The sequence below is a fragment of the Rhincodon typus genome, chromosome 4, assembly GCF_021869965.1.
Source record: "Rhincodon typus isolate 14 chromosome 4, sRhiTyp1.1, whole genome shotgun sequence".
Taxonomy (NCBI): domain Eukaryota; kingdom Metazoa; phylum Chordata; class Chondrichthyes; order Orectolobiformes; family Rhincodontidae; genus Rhincodon; species Rhincodon typus.
Window position 1 is genome coordinate 116812024 of NC_063335.1, and position 22103 is coordinate 116834126.

Genomic DNA, 22103 nt, shown 5'->3' on the forward strand with positions numbered 1-22103 from the left:
TCCTCATGTCGCTAACTGGATCCTTTGCTTATTGATTTTCAATTCTGCTCACTGACTCTTCATTCCAAATGTGAACATTTATCCCTTTACATTATCAAACTTGTTGAACATCTCCGCCCAACTCTTGTACACTAACTGTTAAAAATGACACCCACAGAGGATTTCTGTCTGTCATCAACAATGTTTATTTACAATGTTCAAATGAGTGCCAGAGAATAACCATCTCCAACTACAGTTAATTCCCCACTATAAACATCCTGGGGATTACCATTGACCAGAAACTCAACTAGACTTGCCATAGAAGGTCAGAAGTCACAAGACACCAGGTCAGAGTCCAACAGGTTTATTTGAAATCACAAGGTTTTGTAGCATGGCCCCTTCATCAGGTTCACCTGACAAAGGGGCTATGCTCCAAAAGCTTGTGATTTCAAATAAACCTGTTGGACTCTGACCTGGTGTCTTGTGACCTTCTGACTTTGTCCACCCCAGTCCAACACCAGCACCTCCACATCATGCTTGCCATATACATACTGTGGCTACAAGAGCAGTTCAGAGCCTGTGAATCCTGCAGCGACTAACTCACCTCCTGACTCCTCAAACCCTGTCCGTCATCTACAAGGCACAAGTCAGGAGTGTGATGGAATACTCCCCACTTGCCTGGATGAGTGCAGCTCCAACAACACTCAAGAAGCTTGACACCATCCAGGACAAAGCAGCCACTTGATTGGCCCCACATCCACAAGCATCTGCTCCGTCCACCACCGACACTCAGTAACAGCAGTGTGTACTATCGACAAGATGCACTGCAGTAATACACAAAAGATCCTCAGACAGCACCTTCCAAACCCACGACCACTCCCACCTCGAAGGACAAGAGCAGCAGGTACATGGGATCACCATCCCCTGCAAGTTCCCCTCCAAGCCCCTCACCATCCTGACTTGGAAATATTTCACCGTTCCTTCAGTGTCACTGGGTCACAAACCTGGAATTCCCTCCCTCCAGCACATGGACTGCAGCGGTTTAATAAAGCAGCTCACCCCCACCTTCTCACAGGGCAAGTAGGGACGGGCAATAAATACTTGCCCAGCCAACAACCCCCGAGTCCCATGAATGAATTAAAAAGTTGCAGTTGTGCATTTTATTAAAGTTACAGACTTGTACTTCTCGTATTTTATAGATACAGATTAACATTCTGCTACCACCATCCTTCGCAAAATGCAAAGCCATGTGACCTACTCCTGGAGGAATGAAGAACTTCACTCTTAGTTGTGAGATTCAAAATGTCTGTTATCCTGCTCAGTGAGATATTCTTCAAAGAACCAATCACCAACAGTTTACGGAGACAATGTTATTACATCGGGAAGAAAGAGGGCTTTATTTTTCATATACACAGAGCTGCATTCACCTTGCCAGGAGAGAATAAGGCCAACTTCAAAGGTGCACTGAACTTGGCAGTGGGGGACTGAGAGAGTGTAAGTGCACCTTCTGTTATGCTCTCTTATTGCTCAGGGCGTTGAGCAGTTTGGAAGTGCAAACTCTCTCTGATTATCTAGCTCAGCTCTCTTCAGAAAGATTCCATAGTGTCATTTCCAAAACAAAACAGCAAACTGTATATACCTCGCCCCGACAAAATTACAACCATAGCCTGAAGATCTTAATCCATCAAAACTGGATTATAACTGACACAACACTGTAAATTCCAATGGTTTTCTGATTTACTGTTGTGTGGACAGGTTTCAACTCCAGCGGCTAGCTGACCTCTCACACTATACATTTTTCATACACTTTTCAATAATACAGAAATCATATAATAAGGACTTCTCATTGTGGGATACACTTGCTGCCCTTTGTACAGTTGTCAGAAACAGGAATGTACAGAAGGATTACCATGGGGTTAACCTCCTTCTCCCTCATAGCAACTGTACTGGGTATCGCAAATATCATTTCAGAATTCTAATTCTGCCTAATTAAACTTGGTTCATCTGATGCATTAGTTAGAAAGACTATAGAAGGCCCCATTGGATATCTCCCTTAAGTCCCAGCTATTGTACGCTATCGCATCCATACTTTTTGATGCTTTAGGCTCCCATCTCAGGCACACATAAGAGAGATGTCCCAGTTGCTGAATTTTGATCTGGTCCACACTTATCAAAAATAGTCACACACTTCTTTTGTCCGGGTCTAATTATGTGCCAAGATTTTAATACACGTTTCGTTGAAGGGTTTAATGAGCTTTAGCAGAAGTGGTAGCCTTTCGCCTCCAGCTGCCTTCAGCAGAGTACAGGCTGTGATGGTGTGGGTGTGCGGACACTAAGAGCTGCTGATGAAGTCCTAAGATAAATCGAGTGAGGACCTAAAGGATCCCTCTTCGTAAAAACCAAAAGAACTGCAGATGCTGTAAATCAGGAGCAAAAACAGACGTTGCTGGAAAAGCTCAGCAGGTCTGGCAGCAAATGTGAAGAGAAAATCAGAGTTAACGTTTCGGGTCCGGTGACCCAGTTCTGAGGAAGGATCACTGGATCCGAAACGTTAACTCTGTTTTTCTCTTCACAGATGCTGCCAAACCTGCTGAGCTTTTCCAGCAACTTCTGTTTTCAGATCCCTCATTGTGTCTGGAAAAGATCAGAGTATATCCATCACTGTGTGAGGGTCAACTCTAATTGCAAACCCCGCCCCATCCCTCAGGGAGAAAAACACTTCCCAAATTTACAACAACATGTTACATTTCTGCGGCACCATTAAAGTGGTAAAATGTCCCAAGGAGCAATTTCTAGAGTTGACACTCTGCCACACTGCGAGATATTAGGACAGGGGATTGGAGGAGTGGTTGAAGAGGTGGAGTTTTTGAAGGAGAGCGAGGTAGAGAGATCTTTGCCATTGTTGGTAGTTCCTCAGTTTGAGGCTGTTACCTCTTCGGGGTCCAGCGTTTCTCACGAGGGCCTTTGTGAAGGAAGAGAGGTTTCAGGAAGGAATCCTAGAGCTCGGGATCCAGTCAGCTGAAGGCGGATGGTGGAGCAATTGAAATCAGGAGATGGGCAAGAGACCGGAATTGGAAGAGAGCAGAAATCTTAGAGGGTTCAAGGAGACTGCTGAGATAGGGAGGGTCAAGACCCTGGAGGGATTCGAAACAAGAATGAAAGGAGCTTTCAGATCAGGAGCAATGGCCAAAGGTGATATGGTCCATGTTAGAGACTGGGACAACTCATGCTGGTCTTATCAATGACACCCACATCCCCATAAAGTATAAAGGAAAACAAACTCTCCAACCATCTGAACTGTGTTTTCCTGGCAACTTTACCCTGGGTATCTTGGAAATATCTTGAAATGTTCAATAGGGAACTGAGTAACTGGTTAAAAGGTAAAGCAGGAACAGGGGACTGAGTTGAAAAATCAACCATGATCATATTGATTGGTGGAGCAGGCTCGAAGGGCCGAATGGCCTGCTCCTGCTCCTAGTTTCTATGTTTCTGAAGGATAAACCGCAGGGCTGTGGGAAAAGAGTTGAGTGATGAGGGGAATCAAATGGATGGCTCTGTCAACCACAGGAATGCTGGGCTGAAGGGCCTCGGTATCATTCCTTAATGCAGTCATTTCATGGGGAAGGTTATGTCTTACCGTGTGTGTCTTTGTTTTGGAATTGGGTATTCCAGGTTCTTGTGTACAGAATGGTTGATTAAATAACAACATTACTGTCAGTTTCTCTGAGGCTGTGTTCTGGTCTTCCCTCCTTCCTCACAGTGTTATACATTCATTCTGCCATTGTTCAGTAATTGTTCCTCATCTCACTCTCACCAGGGACAAAACTATTTTTTGATTAAATTAACCTATTCATGAGCCTCATGTCCGTATTCCACTCGCACTATCGTCAACACAATCATTATTTATCTACTTTTAAATCAGACATGCTCGAAGTTCATAATGCAGCACCTGAAGACTGCGGTGAGAAAACAGACAATACCCAGAGTTACGCTTGCAAGCACGTTTTCATCAGACAAGGCAGTCAGCAGGATTTATATAAACAACCATCCGCATTATTGTCCTTCGCTCATTTTACACAATTGTACTGAGCTCTAGATCAGTTCCACAAATGCCCAGATGGCTGTGCTCTCCCCCCGACAAGGACTGATCAACTACAAATGGCATCACAGCATTGCCACACTGCACTCAGCTCCAGGAAGCCAAACCTAACTTCTCTCCCCACTTGTGGGGTCAAGGGTTGATGAGGGGAGTCAGCATCGCTGAGTTGACTTGCAGTGAGGACAATGCTCAGGGGTGTGTGGGCAAGGCCAGTCTCATCACTGTCTCTGAGCCAGAAGACTAGATGGGCTGAAGACCCTCTTCTCTGCTGTATGACTGAACAGCCAGGGAAGGTGTGCCTGGTCAAGGGCATCAAATCACATGCAATGGCCATGGGTAAGAGAGGGACTCAAGTACAAGCCCCTCATGGATACTCAGTCTTGAGTCGCTAGATCTGTGCGAAGTCTGTCCCATTTAGCACAGTGATAGTGCCACACAACACGATGGAGGTTATTCTCAGTGTGAAGGCGGGTCTCTGTCTCCACAAGGACTGTGCGACGGTCACTCTCACCGATACTGTCATGGACAGATGCATCTGCAGCTGGCAGATTGGTAAGGATGAGGTCAAATCTGTTTTTCCCTCTTGTTGGTTCCCTCACCACCTGCCGCAGACCCAGTCTAGCAGCTATGTCCTTTAGGACCTGACCAGCTCGATCAGTAGTACTGCTGAGCCACTCTTGGTGGTGAACATTGAAATCCCCACCTGGAGTGCATTCTGTGCCCTTGCCATCCTCAGTGCTTCGTCTAAGTGTTATTCAACATGAAGGTGCGCTGATTCATTAGTCGAGGAAGGATGGTACGAGGTAATCACCGGAGGTTCCCTCGCCCACATTTAACCTGAAGCTTCATGGGATCCGGAGTCAACGTTGAGGACTCCCAGGGTAACTCCCTCCTGACTTAATACCCCTGTGTCACCCCCTCTGCTGGGTCTGTCCTGTCGCTGGGGGAATGTGCCTATTAATTCCTAACCGTCACTTATCTCTCTTCCAACGATAACGGAGGTTAAAATTGCTCTTGCACTCTGCTGGTCTGGACCAATTCTGGGATGGTGTCAAGGTTGAGAAATGCTATCCATTTACAATTGAGGCAGTGCCAATTCCGAGTTCAAACCAACTTGTAGAAGTGCCTTTTCCACTGGACGATATGACAACTTTATCATTGTGTTGACAACACTGGGGAATTCCCTCTCTTTGTCTTGTGTTCCTGAGTGACCCACAGCCTGTCCTGTACTCAGGGTATTTCTTGGTTCTAAAGAACTTTGTTTATTCACAAGCCTTCTGCAGTATCTGACTGACAGGTTTGTGGGCACTAACTCCCTCGCTGGTTCCCAGCAGGTCTCATTAATGCGGTTAGGTGATGATTCAGAGTTGTAATCAGAGCTGTGGATCTGCACAGCACAAATGATCACGTTTCCCCTCTCTGTTAAAAGACAACTCTGCTCAGCACACATTTAAAATCCAATCCACATAAGGCCATTCAGCACCTTCAACACTCACTCCATACATCACTGGAGACAAAGTCTTACCAGACCATAGGGCTGTTCCCTCACTACGGAGATTTAATCTGAGGGTCACCACGCCTCAGGCAGGGGGAGAGGTTGAGGAGGAGAGGAATTGAACCCACACTGTTACTCTGTAATCACAAATTAGCTGTGCAGCCAACTAAGATTCATCCTGAAACAAGCAAATCTGAAATTGCAGCCAGGTAAATACTTCACCGGATGTTATAAGGCATCCATGAGAAATGTGTTTGATGAACCTCAATTCTATTCCTTGCCCTATAATTTATAAAAACCGAACGAACTGCGGATGCTATAAATCAGGAACAAAAACCAAGTTGCTGGAAAAGGTCAGCAGGTCTGGCAGCATCTGTGAAGGAAAAAACAGAGTTAACGTTTCGGGTCTGGTGACCCTTCCTCAGAACCTATAATTTATACTTTAGTTTGAGGTTTTGGATAGAGAGGTGTATGAGATAGAGACTGAGTGCGGTCGCGTTGGATTGATCACACTGCCACTGGGTTAGAGAAGAATGTCTCCCTCTGTCACTTTACTTCTCACTCCCTCCCTCACCCTGTGAAACTTTACCCTTCCTCATACTCACCTCCTCCATCTGAAAAAAAACTCCTAGGCTAATTACCAAATGAACTCCGTGACTTGGAAATACGACGGTTCAAAGCAGCTCACTACCACTTTCTCAAGGGCAACTCGGTATGGGTAATAAATGCTAGGCCAGCCAATGACGCCCATGTCCCACAAAAATGAATAAAAATGAACCTAACTAAGTCCACCATCGACTGGAAGCTCTGCAGTAACTTATCTCGACTTATGACCCTTTTCTGCAACAATGTAAGTCTAACGCGGTCTTTATCTTCACTTATTGGTCACAGTTGTGCCATTTTTCCCGTGGGATTTTTTTTAATGCCTTAATGAAGAGTACATTCATTGAAGAATATGAATTATTTATTTACAGACTGGTTACTGTTTAACACCCATCCTATGCCTTTCAATCCAGTTTGCCCAAACTACCTTCGCTACTTCGCCCCCTCACTTCGTCATAGTTTGCTTCCTGGGCAAACAAAAGGCTCTGTTTTCATGAATGAAAACTCTACCAAGCTGTCCATGGAGAATGCCCCTATTGTGAGGTTAGTTCACTTGTTGTGTTAACAGGGGCACTTCAGCTGGGTTTCTGCTTAACCAGCAAAGGTACATCAAAGCCAACAATCACTTGTGGCCAGTGGCTTGAACAGAATTCGGAATTTAATGTCAATTTTTGTATCACAGCCCAAAGATTAGATTCACTGCTGCTTGACTGTTCTAATTCCAGCCTCATCTGTCCCTCTCAGATTATGATTTGGTGGTAGGTATGTCTGAGGCATGTGCTCTGTTCATTAATTCCAAAAGCTTTTGCTCTGTGCAAACACTACCTGCTCTCTCCATTACTCTGTGCTATTCGTCTTCATTCTCATAGAATTACACAGTACAGGTGAGGCCCTTCAGCCCATCAAGTCTGTATGGCTTTCTGTTGGATACTACCCATGAGGACAAAATCAGAAGTTGCACAACATTAGGTTACAGTCTAACGGAATCACACATGCTTTTGGAGCGCAGCCCCTTCGTCAGGTGTAGTCGTGGTGTTGTATGATTTCTGACTTTGTCCACCCCAGTCCAACACCGGCACCTCCACATCAATATTCATGAGGACATTGAATTGTGGAAATTTAGACAATTTATTTCGCCTTTGCATTATCAACCTTCAGCAATTGTTTTCCGGTGGATTTTCATGTTGCTGTGATGTAGTCAGCATTTTGGACATTTTTATTTAATTACCTTCATGGCCTCCCAGTGACAGTGACGTTACACTCACTGCTCTCTACTTAAAAGACCCTGTTGTTTTAAATCAACGCATTTGAGCTTTTCACCTAACATTTGCTGAATAATTATAGAAAGCTCAGAATTTGAAAATTCTTATCATCACTTCCCTCTGTGGCTTCACTCCCTGAGTCTGAAACCTCCTCCCGCTCCTTCATCCTTCAAGATTTCTGTACTGTCTGAATTCTTTTGACCATTCCCCAATTCCCATCGCTCCACCATTAGCGGATGTGCTGTCAGTGTTTGTTTTATTTATTCATGGACTGTGGATGTCGTTGGCTAGGCCAGCATTTATTACCCATCCGTATTTGCCAAGAGGGGAGTTCAGAGTTAATCATGTTGCTGTGGGTCTGGAGTCACATGTAGACCAGACCAAGTAAGGATGGCAGTTTCCTTCCCTAAAGGACATTAGTGAACCAGATGGGTAGTTTATCCCCAACAATTGACAATGGATTCATGGTCATCATTGGACTTTTAATGCTGCATTTTTATTGAATTCAAATTCCACCATTTGCCATGGCGGGATTCAAACCTGGGGCCCCAGAACATTACCTGGGTCCAGCAATAATACCACTAGGCCACCATCTCCCCTAATCGTCTCCCACTGCTGCCTGGGCACTGAGCTTTGGAATTCCCTCCCTAAATCTCTCCACCTTTAAGATGCTCATTGCTCTTTGACCAAGGCTTTGGTTATACCCCTGAGTGCCATGTGTCATTTCTTCACCTTTCTGGGAAGTGTCTTGCTTTTCTATGTCAAACATGATGTAGAAATATAACTTGTCACTGTTATCAGTCCAGTATTTATTGCCCGTCCCTAGTTGCCCCTTGAGAAGGTGGTGGTGAGCTGCCTTGTTGAACCACTACAGACCATGTACTGTGGGTTTACCCATAAGACTCTTAGGGAAGGAATTCCAGGATTTTGACCCAGTGATACTAAAGGAACAGTGATATATTTCCAAGTCAGGATGGTGAGTGACATGGAGAGAAACTTGCAGGGGGTGGTGTTCCCATGTATCTGCTGTCCTTGTCCTTCTAGACGGAAGCGGTCATGATTTTCATACTGTAGCACTGAAAGAGACCTTTCGGCCCATCCAGTCTGCACCGAACCTCAGAAAAGCATCCTACCCAGACCCAGGCCTGAAGTCTATCCTTGTAACTCCTATTTAACATAGTTAATCCACCTAACCTGCACAGCTTTGGACTGTGGGAAGAAACCAGAGCACCCACAGGAAACCCACACAGACATGGGGAGAATGTGCAAACTCGACACAGTCACCTAAGGCTGGAATTGAACCTGGGTCCCAGGCACTGTGAGGCAGCAATGCTAACCTCTGAGCCAATGTGGCATGCTTGGAAGGTGCTGTCTGAGGATCTTTGGTGAATTTCTGCAGTGCATCTTGTAGATAGTACACACTGCTGCTACTGAGCGTCGGTGGTGGAGGGAGTGGATATTTGTGGGTGTGGTGCCAATCAAGCGGCTGCTTTGTCCTGGATGGTGTTAAGCTTCTTGAGTGTCGTTGGGGCTGCACCCATCCAGGCAAGTGGGGAGTATTCCATCACACTCCTGACTTGTGCCTTGTAGATGGTGGGACAGGTTTTAGGGAGTCAGGAGCTAGATAAAAGATTAAAGATTAAGTCTTAAAAGGCATTCATTTGTGGATGACATGCAGTGTAGGTAAATAGAGAATCAGGAAGATTGGGTGTGTACATTTATGGTGAATACACTGCAAGAGACAGGGCTTTCAAAATCCTGGGGCATTGTCAGCTGTGAAGACAATTGTCAGAGGGCTGTACTTGGACATAGCTGTGGTCAGTGTGTCACTGTGTGACTGCCAATGTGACGCCACGGTTTAAAAAAGGAAGTAGACAAAAAACAGGTAACTATAGGCCAGTTAGTGGGAAAATGCTTGAATCTATCATTAAGGAAGAAATAGCAAGACATCTGGATATAAATTGTCCCATTGGGAACACCCAGCATGGGTTCATGAAGGGTAGGTCATGTTTAACTAATTTGGTGGAATTCTTTGAGGACATTACTTGCATGGTGGACAATGGGGAACCTGTGGATGTGGTGTATCTGGATTTCCAGAAGGCATTTGACAAGGTGCCACTCCAAAGGCTGCTACATAAGATAAAGTTGCATGGTATTACAGGTAATATATTGGCATGGATAGAGGATTGGTTGGCCAGTAGAAAGCAAAGAGTAGGGGTAAATGGGTGTTTTTCTGGTTGGTGGTCAGTGGCTAGTGGAGTGCCTCAGGGATCAGTATTGGGACCGCAATTGTTTACAATTTACATAGATGATTTGGAGTTGGGGACTAAGTGTGGTGTGTCAAAATTTGCAGATGACACTAAGGTGAGCGGTAGAGCAAAGTGTGCAGAAGACACTGAAAGTCTGCAGAGGGATGTAGATAGTCTAAGTGAGTGGGCAAAGGTCTGGCAGATGGAGTACAATGTTGATAAGTGTGAGGTCATCCATTTTGGTAGGAATAACAGCAAAACGGACTATGTTTTAAATGGTAAAAAATTGCAGCACGCTGCTGTGCAGAGGGAGTTGGGTGACCTTGTGCATGAATCGCTAAAAGTAGGATTGCAGGTGCAGCAGGTAATTAAAAAGGCAAATGGAATTTTGCCTGCCATTGCTAGAAGGATGGAGTTTAAAAACAGGGAGGTTATGCTGCAGCTGTATAGGGTCCTGGTGAGGCCACACCTGGAGTACTGTGTGCAGTTTTGGTCTCCTTACTTGAGAAGAGATCTACTAGCATTGGAGGGAGTGCAGAGGAGATTCACTCGGTTGATTCCAGAGTGGAGAGGGTTGGATTATGAGGAGAGACTGAGTAGACTGGGATTATAATCATTGGAATTCAGAAGAATGAGGGGAGATCTTATAGAAACATATAAGTTTATGAAGGGAATAGATAAGGTGGAGGCAGGGAGGTTGTTTCCACTAGCAGGTGAAACTAGGACTAGAGGGCATTACCTCAAAATAAAGGGAAGCAGATATAGGACTGAGGTCAGGAGGAACTTCTTCACCCAAAGGGTTGTGAATTTGTGGAATTCCCTGCCCAGTGAAGTGGTTAAAGCTACCTCGCTGAATGTTTTTAAGGCAAGGCTGGATGAATTTTTGAACAGTAAAGGAATTAAGGGTTATGGTGAGTGGGCGGGTAAGTGGAGCTGAGTCTCAAAGATCAGCCATGATCTTATTAAATGGCGGGGCAGGCTCCAGGGGCCAGATGGCCTACTCCTGCTCCTGGTTCTTATGTTCTTATGTTCAGTGTCTTTACAGGGAGATAGGCTAGAGCTGAGGGAAAGAATTACAAATTCATTAGCGACTAGAGGGGACAATAGTGAGACAAGTTGCGTAGGAACTGAGGATGGGGAATTGTGCCGATACAAAATGCAGAAAGAGCAGGAGCTTTGCACTGAGGCAATAAGCACAATGCTCTACAACAATGACTGTAATCCACTGTTTGTGTTAATGAGAACGTGGCAACATACAACCACTCAGCCCTTCGAGCCTGCTCTCCCATTCATTAAACTCATGACTCAGCAGCTTGTGGCTTAAACTCCACTTTTCTGTCTGGCCCTCATCCCCACCCTCCACACACCACCCCCCCACCCTGTAGCCCTCGACTCATCTTTCCATCTAACTCATCCTTGAATAAATTTGGATTTCTCAGGGGAAGGTAATTTTATTGGGAGAAAAATCAATTCTCCGCATCTCTGCCTTTAAAAGGGAGACTCCTTATTCATAATCTGTGACTCCTTGTTCTAGTGTCTCCCAACAAGGAAAACTAGCCTCCAGGGGTTCACGCTATTCAGCTCCCTCAGAATCTTATCTGTCTCAATAAGATCACTTCTTGCTTTTCTAAACTCCAATAGATACAGGCCCAATCTGTTCAACCAAATGTCATAAGATAACCTCCCCATTCAAGGAATGTATTGAATGAATTTTCTCTGAATTGCTTCCAGTGGAATCGTATTTTTTTTCCAAGTAAGGAGGCCAAAGCTGTATACAATGCTCCAGTTATGGTCTCATCAACATCCAATGCAGCAGCAGTAAAACGTCCCTGATTTTGGGGATGTGAATTTTACGTTCCATTGCCGTTGAAATGAAAACCACCATTCTATTTACAGCCAAGCTAAAAGGACATTTTGCCCATCTCTGACATGGTCTATAAGTTTCAATGCCAGTGTGATAGAAGGGATGTAGGTCATATGTTCCAAAGGCCATTGGATTGTATCGATCTGCAGGTCCCTTTGGCTGTTTGTGATGCCTGTACCTGAGTAACCCAACCTTGGAAAACTCAAAACATAGTGCCTGACATTTGTGCCACATAAATGCTGGGCAATAATCATCTCCAATCAAAGGCAATCTCACCATCGCACCTTCACATTCAATGGGTTACCGTCACTGAATCGCCACTAACAATATCCTGGGGGTTACCATTGACCAGAAACTCAAATGGGTTCGCCAAATAAATACAGTGGGTACAATAGCAGGTCAGAAACTAGGAATCCTGCAGTGAGTAACTCACCTCCTGACTCCCAAAAGCCTGTCCACCATCTGCAAGGCACAAGTCAGGAGTGTAATGGAATACTCCCCACTTGTCTGGATGGGGGCAGCCCCAACAACACTCAAGAAGCTTGACACCATCCAGGACAAAGCAGCCACTTGATTGGCCCCACATCCACAAACATCCACTCCCTCCACCCCCGACGCTCAGTAGCAGCAGTGTGTACTATCTACAAGATACACTGCAGAAATTCACCAAAGATCCTCAGACAGCACCTTCCAAACCCACAACCACTTCCATCTAGAAGAACAAGGGCAGCAGGTACATGGGAACACCACCCCCTGCAAGTTCCCCTCTGAGCCACACACCATCCTGACTTGGAAATATATCGCCGTTCCTTCACCGTTGCTGGGTCAAAATCCTGGAATTCCCTCCCTAAGGGCATTGTGGGTCAACCCACAGCACATGGACTGCAGCGGTTCAAGAAGGCAGCTCACCACCACCCTCTCAAGGGGCAACTAGGGATGGGTAAGAAATGCTGGCCAGTCAGTGACACCCACATCCCACAAGTGAATAAAAGTATTTAAAAAGCTAGTTGCCAAACTGAGATGTCACAGTGATTATCCTAATCCTTTTGAAATGTGAAGGCATTCCAACAGATAGAATAGGAGAAGGCATTGCAGAGAAAGTGTAACTGTTGTATGTTAAATTAAATATAATGCATTATTAATGGTTTCCAATTACCAAAAATAAACAGATCATATTATTCAGTGCTTCTGCCACCTACTCCCTAAACAAATTACATACTTTGTTGCTGCTTGCATCATTTTTTTTGAAGAAAGTAGTTGCTGAGTGGAGGAGGCAGACAGAATGCGAAAGCTTCATGTCCAGTGGAACAATCCTCAGCTCTTGGTCAAAGTATCAGTGTCTCTGAGAGGAAAACCCTCACCTTGAAATCCAGTGGGTGCGGATTCATAACCCACTCCAGGCACCTGAGCCGTTCATCCAGTAAACACCCATAGTGCAGACCTGAGGGAGTGCCGCACTGTCGGAGGGTCAGTGCTGAGGGAGTGCCGCACTGTCGGAGGGTCAGTGCTGAGGGAGTGGGCACTGTCGGAGGGTCAGTGCTGAGGGAGTGCCGCACTGTCGGAGGGTCAGTGCTGTGGGGGTGCTGCACCGTCGGAGGGTCAGTGCTGAGGGAGTGGCGCACTGTCAGAGGGTCAGTGCTGAGGGAGTGGCGCACTGTCGGAGGGTCAGTGCTGAGGGAGAGCCATACTGTTGGAGGGTCAGTACTGAGGGAGCGGGGCACTGTCGGAGGGTCAGTGCTGAGGGGGTGCTGCACTGTCGGAGGGTCAGTGCTGAGGGAGTGGCGCACTGTTGGAGGGTCAGTGCTGAGGGAGAGCCATACTGTTGGAGGTCAGTACTGAGGGAGCGGGGCACTGTCGGAGGGTCAGTGTTGAGGGAGTGTTGCACTGTTGGAGGGTCAGTACTGAGGGAGTGCTGCGCTGTCGGAGGATCAGTGCTGAGGGAGCACTGCACTGCTGGATTCATCCGCATTGCTGTGGGTCTGGAGTCACATGTAAGGATGACAGCTTTCCTTCCCTAAAGGCCATTAGCAAAACACTTGGGCTTTCCTCTGATAATTGGCAATGATTTCAAGGTCCTCGTTAGATTCTCATCTTAAATTCCACCACCTGCCATGATGGGATTCAAACCTGAGTCCCCCACACATTAGCTGGACATCTGTATGAATAGTCAATACCACTAGGCCATCGCCTCTACCACACCTTACTCAGTGAGGTCCAGAAAAGCATAAGCCCTTCCTCAATACAGATGTGATGTCGTGATAGGATGGGCCAATTGTGCCTCTGTCATGTGGTACAGTGGGCCTGAACCAGATGGGTTTTTAACGAATATTGACAGTTGTTACATGGTTACCAGTGGGCGAGCTTTTTTTTCTCTCCCCAATTCCAAATTCTTAAAAAATGAAGTTAAATGTCATCATCTGCCATAGTGGGATTGGAACGCATACCTGACAGAACGTTAGCCCAGAAAATCTGGATTATTAGGCCAGTGACATTACCGCTATATCATTGCCCACCCACCCTGCCACAGGGCTTAGACCTCAGCCTGTAAAATGATTGAGTTGGCCAAATAATGACCAGAAGGCAGTGGAGCGTAAGCAGGCCATTCAGCCCATCCAGCCTGCTTCACCATTCGAAGGGATCATGGCTGATCAGATAATCTTCAACTCCACTTTCCTGCCTTTTCCCCATTACCCTCGATTCCCCTCACTGATTAAAAATCTGCCGTGAATATACTTAACCATATTATCTTGTATTTAAACCACCCTGGGATGAGGGGGTTGAGTTAATGTGGGGAGACTGGAGAAACTGCTGTTCCTTTACAGCAGGGAAGGTTAAGAGGAAATTTAATTGAGCTGTTTAAAATCATGAAGGGTTTGGATAGGGTGAATGTTTCCAGTGGTAACCAGAGGACACAGATTAAATGTAATTGGTAAAAGAAGCAGAGGGGATCGGAGGGGAATATTTTAGTTTAGATACAGTGCATTAGCTCTGGCCAGTGACTGTAAATCCTCGGTATATTTTTATGTGCTGTTAGCTTTTTCTAGGGTTGTCCTATTGAGTAAATTAAAATTACATTTGCACATTAAATTATGTTATGAATTTTTTTTTTAATAAAGCCCTTCAGGTCAAAGGCTCTGAAGGAACACAGTCTGGTGCTAGGCTGACGGGGATTAAGATTTCTGAAGGAAGGTTACGTGTGCCTAGGTCCATGACATAAACCCACTTGTCTTCACCTGCAAATCATAAGACAGAGACATGCAGCTCCCTCTGTGCTCTCAATTATTCCGAAAAAAAACCAAGTAGAAGGAGTTTTCAGTAATTTAGTCCCAGTGGAAGGTTCTTTACTCCGTTCTCACCATTGGGTTTGTTGACAGCAACAATCCTACATCTCCTTCTGGTTGGCTGTCAACGGTTACTCTCACTCAGCACATGCCCTGTAGCCTACACTGGAAGACCTGAGTGGCTGCAAAACATCTTAGATGCACCAATGATACGGTTTTGTTTTTAACGGTTTTTGCTCAATTCAGTGGCCAGAAGGAGTACAGAGAGAAAGAGACAGTGAACAGGAGAGAGGGAGGGAAATATAGAGAAGGGGGCAGAGCAAGAGAGGGAGGGATGGAGAGGGAGACAGAGGAAAAAAATGGAGAAAAGGAGGACAGAGTGAGGGAAAGAAGGATGGACGGAGAGAGAAAGGGAGGGAGACAGGAGAAAAAGACAGACAGAGAGCTGGAAAGACAGAAATAGAGAAGGGGAAAGGAACAAGACAGAGAGGGATGGGGAGACAAGAGAAAGCTGGACAGAGAGAGGAAAGAATGGAGAAAAGGAGAACAGAGTGAGTGAGGGAAGATGGATAGGGAGAGAAAGAGAGTAAGAGAGACTGGAGAAAAAGAGAAATTTGGAGAGAGAGAAATAGAGAAAGGGCAGGGAGGGATTGAAAGACAGAGAGAGGGAGGAACAAAGATAAGCGGCAGAGAGACAGAGAGAGTGGGGAGAGGGAGAGAGAGAGAATGGGACAAATGCACGGACAGAGATAAATTATGTGAGAGGTTGTCAGTGACAAAGTAAGACAGAGGCTGTGTGTGAGAGGGAAATAGAGACACAGGCAGTCAGAGCGAGAGAGGGACAAAGAGTGAGACAGAGAGGGACAGTCAGCACTGGAGAGACAAGGCTGTAGTCAAAAGTAAACAAGGTTGAGAGAAAGGCAGAAAGACAGACAGATGTCAGAGAGGAAGAAAAAGAGAAAATGAGAGAAAAAGACAGTGAGACATAGAGAGTGAGGGGTGCAAAGAGAGGAAAAATAGGGAAATGTAGAGAAAGACAAACAGAGGGTCATAGAAAAACAGCAAGAGACAGACAGAAATAGTAGGAACTGCAGATGCTGGAGAATCCGAGACAACAAAGTGCAGAGCTGGATGAACACAGCAGGCCAAGCAGCATCATAGGAGCAGAAAGACAGTGAGAGTGTGACAGAGAGATGAAAAATACAAAATGAGAAGAGAGTGAGAGAAAGACAGAGAGATAGAGCCTGAAAGAAAGAGAGTGACTGCGATAGAGAATGAGACGCTAAGAAAGGACATAAAGATGGAGAACTAGACAGGGACAGAGAGAGAAGCAGAATGAAACAGAGAGCAGAGAGAGAGATAGAGGAGAGAGTGATTGAAAATGAAACAGAGAGAGAGGGAGATAGAGAGAGAGTGGGAGAGAGAGCAAGGATGAGTATTCAATGAATGAGTAAAAGTTGCCTATGCTGACACAAACAGGAGTTGGTGTATTTCCGGTCTGGAATCTGGGTAATTCAATAAGTCATCCAGCTGCACAAACGAGACACCGTCTGCACACACACTTCAATCCCTCTTTTCAAAATACACTGTAAAAAATTCCTGAGTGCTAGTTTCCACATGGTTAATGAGCAAATGCTTAATGTCCAACACTTCCAATTTAATTTGAATTTATGGGGAATCTGAATTCCAACACGTGCACAAAACAACAACCGCTCACACTTCAGATAGCTCTGCCTGTGATTACACATCCATCAGAGGCTGGCCCAGTGTGTTACAGTCAACTCCCTGATGTAATTCTGTAACGAGAGTGCCCAGTGAACAAGTAACACATTGTGAAAACTGAGGCAATCTCCTCAACTTTACCCACTGTAATTAGAAAAGCTCACCACTTTCATTCGGATTTCAAATCTTTGCACTTCTGTTTGGTTTTACTTTTCAAAAAATTCATTCTGGTTAGATATTTTGTTCATCTTCACGTAGCTGCTGTTTCCTCTTTGACATTGGCTATATGTATACACATTACCGATATATATGGATGTTATATATATGGTTTTATATAAATATATATGTTTATATTCTCTCTCTTTCTCACACACACACTCTCTCTCTCTCACACACACTCTCTCTCTCTCACACACACACATACACACACACACATACACACACACACACACACACAAACACACACACACACACACACACACAGTCTCACACACACACAGTCTCTCTCACTCACACATTCTCTCTCTCATTCACACACACACACATTCTTTCTCACACAGACACAGACACACACACACAATCGCACGTACCCACACACACACACATATAAACATATATACAGAATCACATACAATCACTCACACATACACATGCACACAAACATACATACACACATAAACATACACACAGACACACAAACATAGACGTACATAAACAGACACACATATACACATACAGATGAATCCACTGTGAAACATGCCCACAGAGATACACAGGCACACATGGATGCTGTATGGGATAGTCTGATTTGCTATTTGCAGCCCTGGCTGTAGGGATATCAAGGAGTTCAGGTCAGTATGGATGAGATCCATTTCCTCTCTTTAGCTTTCTCAGACTAACCTGGTGATTTACTGCCTTGCATTAAGAGCAATTTACCTGCCTCTGGTGTCTCTCTCGCTTCTCCCCCCCCCCCCCCCTCCACCCCCCACCCCCCCCCCGGGACCCCGGTGCAGGATAAAAAAGTTCCCCATCTGGTGGAGCCAGGCTGCTGTGTATGTGCTGTGGGGATCACAGCTCCTGAAAACCCCAGCTGGTTGTTGGAAAGGGCTTGCACATTACTGCACCTCAGTGTCTGCTCTGCTCCCATTGCCAGCTATTGGCTTTCCATGAAAAATCTGTCCGCACGACAGCAATATTCAGCTCCCATCATTCTCTCTCCCTCTCTCTCTCTCTCTCTGCCGCTGTCTGTGGCAAATTGAACATTTGGGTCTCTATGAACCGCACAATAATCAAATTCCTCCATCTGCTCTTCTCCCAGTGGGCACTGCAAAAGGTGCAGGCTGTAGCTCAGTGTAAACTACTGCATGGGTCTCACCTGGTCTTACACAGAGACAGGCGTGGAGGAGAGTGTGTGTGTGCATGTGATAGAAATCATTTAAGGCTTGAAAATGAAGAGAATCACAATGTGTTAATTTAATCGATTTACATCATTTGGTTTAGAAACTGGCATCTCCAGCTTGCTGCAGATTGGAGCTTTGGACAATGTATATGAGCTGTCAGCTGCTACTGACCATATTCTACTTCCATCCCACTTTACAGACCTGACCACACGATACTGGTGTAGTATGGTGTAGAACTGGTGTATGAAGAGAGACTGGATTGGTTAGGATTATATTCACTGGAGTTTAGAAGGATGAGGGGGGACCTCATAGAAACCTATACAATACTAACAGGACTGATGGGTAAACACGGGAAGGATGTTGCCAATGACCAGGGAGTCCAGAACTACGGGATCACAGTCTAAGGATTCCGGGAAGGCCGTTTAGGACTGAGACGAGGAGAAATATCTTCACCCAGAAAGCGGAGAGCCTGTGGAATTCACTGCAACAGAAAGTGAGTGAGGCCAAAACATTGAATGTTTTCAAGAAGGAGTTAGATATCGAACATTAAACACTGAACATAGCACGGTACAGCACAGAACAGTCCTTTAGGGAAGGAAACTGCCATCCTTACCTGGTCTGGCCTACATGTGACTCCAGACACACAGCAATGTGTTTGTCTCTGAACTGCCCTCTGGGATGGACAATAAATGCTGCCTGGCCAGCGATGGCCTCACCCCGTTAATGAATAAAGAAAAAAGCAGGTCCTTCGGCCCATGATGTTGTGCTGAACGTGACCAAATTGAACTAATTCCTTCTGCCTGCCTAAAGTCCATATCTCTCCATTCCTTGCTTATTCATGTGCTTATCTAGAAGTCCCTTAAATGCTGCCAACACGTCTGCCTCCAACACCACCCATGGCTGTGTGTTCCAAACTCCTACCGCTCTCTGTGTAAAAAACTTGCCCCTCCCATCTCCTTTGAACTTTCCCTCTCTCACCTTAAATACACGCCCCTAGTATTAGACATTTCAACTCTGGGAAAAGATTCTGACCGTCAACCCTATCTATATATCTCATAATTTTATAGACTTCTATCAAGTCTCTACTCAGCTTCCACCGCTCCAGAGAAAACAACAAGGGAGTTTTTCTAGCCTCTCCCTATAGCTCATACCCTCTAATCCAGGCAGCGTCCTGATAAACCTCTTCTGCACCCTCTCCAAAGCCTAGTTCTTGGGGCTAAAGGGGTCAAAGGGTATGGGGGAGAAAGCGGGAACAGGTTATTGAGTTGGATGATCGGCCATGATCATAGTGAATGGTGGAGCAGGCTTGAACGGCTGAATGGCCTACTCCTGCTCCTGGTTTCGATGTTTCTTTGACTTAGAAAGTGGCTCCAGTAGAAGCTTGTGCGTGGCATTGTGTAACGTGGGAATGTTTTGGTGGGGTGGGGCATCATTATCCCATACCATCCTGATAAGTTGCCGGTCAGATCCCAGGGAGATGTGGATTCCTGATGTTAGCAGCAGCTTATGGCTACCACCTTCCTCCACCTTCCCAGCTCAGGAGGTACATGGTCTGCCTTCACTGGTTCAGCCGTGCTGGACTGTTTTTTTTTGGATTGCACTATGTCTGCCATCTCCCCTCTGACCTCACCGCCACCAGTGATCCAATCAGGATTGAGGGAGCCCTGCCTGGGATGCCGTGGGAACAAGCAAATGATGCAAAACGTGTCAGCCATGATTTAATGGTGCAGCAGACTTGATGGGCCGAATGGTTGAATTCAGTTCCTATATCTTACAGCCCCATGGAGAGTATTATATACAATGCTTTTATGATGCAAAGTGGTGCAAAGCCCTTGACAATCAACTAAATAACTCTCTGAAGTTGTGGGTCACAGGGGGAAATGCAAATTTTCACACAGCCAGATCCTACTTGCATAAGGCGAGCACGAGCAGATCACCAGTTTTGGTGATGCTGATCGAGGGATGGACCTTGGCATCAGGACACTCTTGCTTCTTTGAACTGGCCCAAGAGAGCAGGTGGAGGTTCCTGCCAACCCTCATGACAGATGGCATCTCTGACAATGTCACTCCCTTCCTCAGTGCCACACTGGGAGCATTGGAAGTCCCACAGTACAGCTCCAAACCAGAACCCTCTGACTCAGAAGCAAGAGTAGTGCTCAGGGCAGAGCAGGTCTTCTTCAAGTTGGCATTCATGGCATCTCCAAAGTACTTCTGCAGCAATGGCCCTGGGCCCTTTGACCACCCGTGAGCTGGGAGTACGGACAGCAGCTCGGAAGGTGAGTGTACAGGTTGGAGAATCCCACCCTGAAGGGTCATCATCTCTACGATCAAAGAAGGAAAACCTTAAAGTTGTGCAATGTCAGAGACTACTTTCTCAACTGGGAAAGACTTTGGAAATCTGAAACACAAAGGGACTTGGGAGTCCGAATTCAGGATTCTCTTAACGTTAACATGCAGGTTCAGTTCACAGTTAGGAAGGCAAATGCAATGTTAGCATTTATTACAAAAGGGTGAGAATATAAGAACAGGGATGTACTGGAATATTGTGAGCAGGTTTGGGCCCAGTATCTAAGGAAGGATGTGCTGGCTTTGGAGGGATCTACTGGAGGCTTACAAGAGTGATCCTGTGAATGAAGGACTTGTCATATGAGGTGCGGTTGAGGACACTGGGTCTGTATTCAATGGAGTTTTGAAGGATGAGGGGGAATCTGATTGAAACTTATAGAATAATGAGAGGCCTGGATGGGGTGGATATGGAGAAGATGTTTCCACTAGTAGTAGAGACTAGGACCTGAGGGCACAGCCTCAGACCCTTTACAACTGAGATGAGGAGGAATTTCTTCAGCCACAGGGTGGTAAATCTACGGAATTCATTGCTGCAGGGGGCTATGGAGGCCCAGTCATTGAGTGAGATAAGTAGCGTCTTCATTAGTAAGGAAATTAAGGGTTATAGGGAGAAGTCAGGAGAATGGTGTTGAGAAACATATCAGCCATGATCATATGGTGGAGCAGACTCAATGGGCCGAATGGCCTAAATTTGCTCTGACATCTCATGGTCTAATCTCAAGAATCTGGAAAAAAGAAATGTCCAGATGTATCACGTGACATACCAAGACCCCAAATGGACCTCAGTGATGCCCACTGTCCTGGGAAAGGCCACCGAAAGGGACCAGCAGGGGGAGACACCTTCAATTGGACAGGTAAGACTGACATGAAATTGAATCGCGTACCTGAACAGAATTTTGGATATACTGCTAGAACATCCCCATTGTATAAGCAAAGGTGGCTCACTGACAGTGCAGCTGTAACAAATATCCCAGTTTCACAGCATGCCCAGCGCTTGACTGCGATGGAGATGTTGAAAGAAGTTCTATTCTGACCTTGGTCATTGGTGTAAAAAAATAGTGTGGGAGAAACTATTGTAACTGGTGTCCTCCTGCTGACACAGTGTACTCAGCATGGCCTCACTACAACAAACATCCATTTATACCAGAAATCAAACACAAATCCACATGGAGGGATCCTGGATCAAAATCCTAGATCATGTCAAAGATCGAAGAAAAATCTATATCATATGATCCACGTCATAGAGATCTACAGCACAGAAGATGTCCCTTCAGCCCATCATATCCATACAAGTCAAAATGAACCAGGAGTTAAAACTATTCGAATCCCATTTTCCAGCACTTGATCCAAAGCCTTGTATGCCTTGGTATTGCAGGTGCACATCTAAATCCTTCTTCAATGTGATGAGGGTTTATGCCTCTCCCACCCTTACAGGCAGTGAGTTCCAAATTCCCACCACCCTCTGGGTGAAATGTTTTTCCTCACATCCCCTATAAACCTCCTGTCCCCTACCTTAAATCTATGGTCATCGATCCAAGGGGAAAAGTTCATTTCTCTCTACTCTTTCTATGTCCCTCATAATTTTGTACATTCTAATCATGTCCTCTCTTAATCTCCTCTGCTTTAAGGAAAATAACCATAGTATGTCCAATCTCTCTTCGTCACTGAAACTCTCAACAGGAAACCAGGCAACATCCTGGTAAATCTCCTCTGTACCCTCTCCGGTGATATCATAGCCCTCCTATAATGTGGAATCCAGAACTAAACACAATACTCTAGCTCAGAGATAGTAGGAACTGCCGA

General features: G+C 45.6%; 1 protein-coding gene across 1 annotated transcript in view; it reads right to left on the bottom strand.

The window, feature by feature from the left end:
- LOC109914324 (zinc finger protein 521-like) overlaps window positions 1–22103 on the bottom strand; it is a 264019-nt gene that overhangs the window by 87270 nt on the left and 154646 nt on the right. The gene's annotated exons all lie outside the window — the stretch shown is intronic.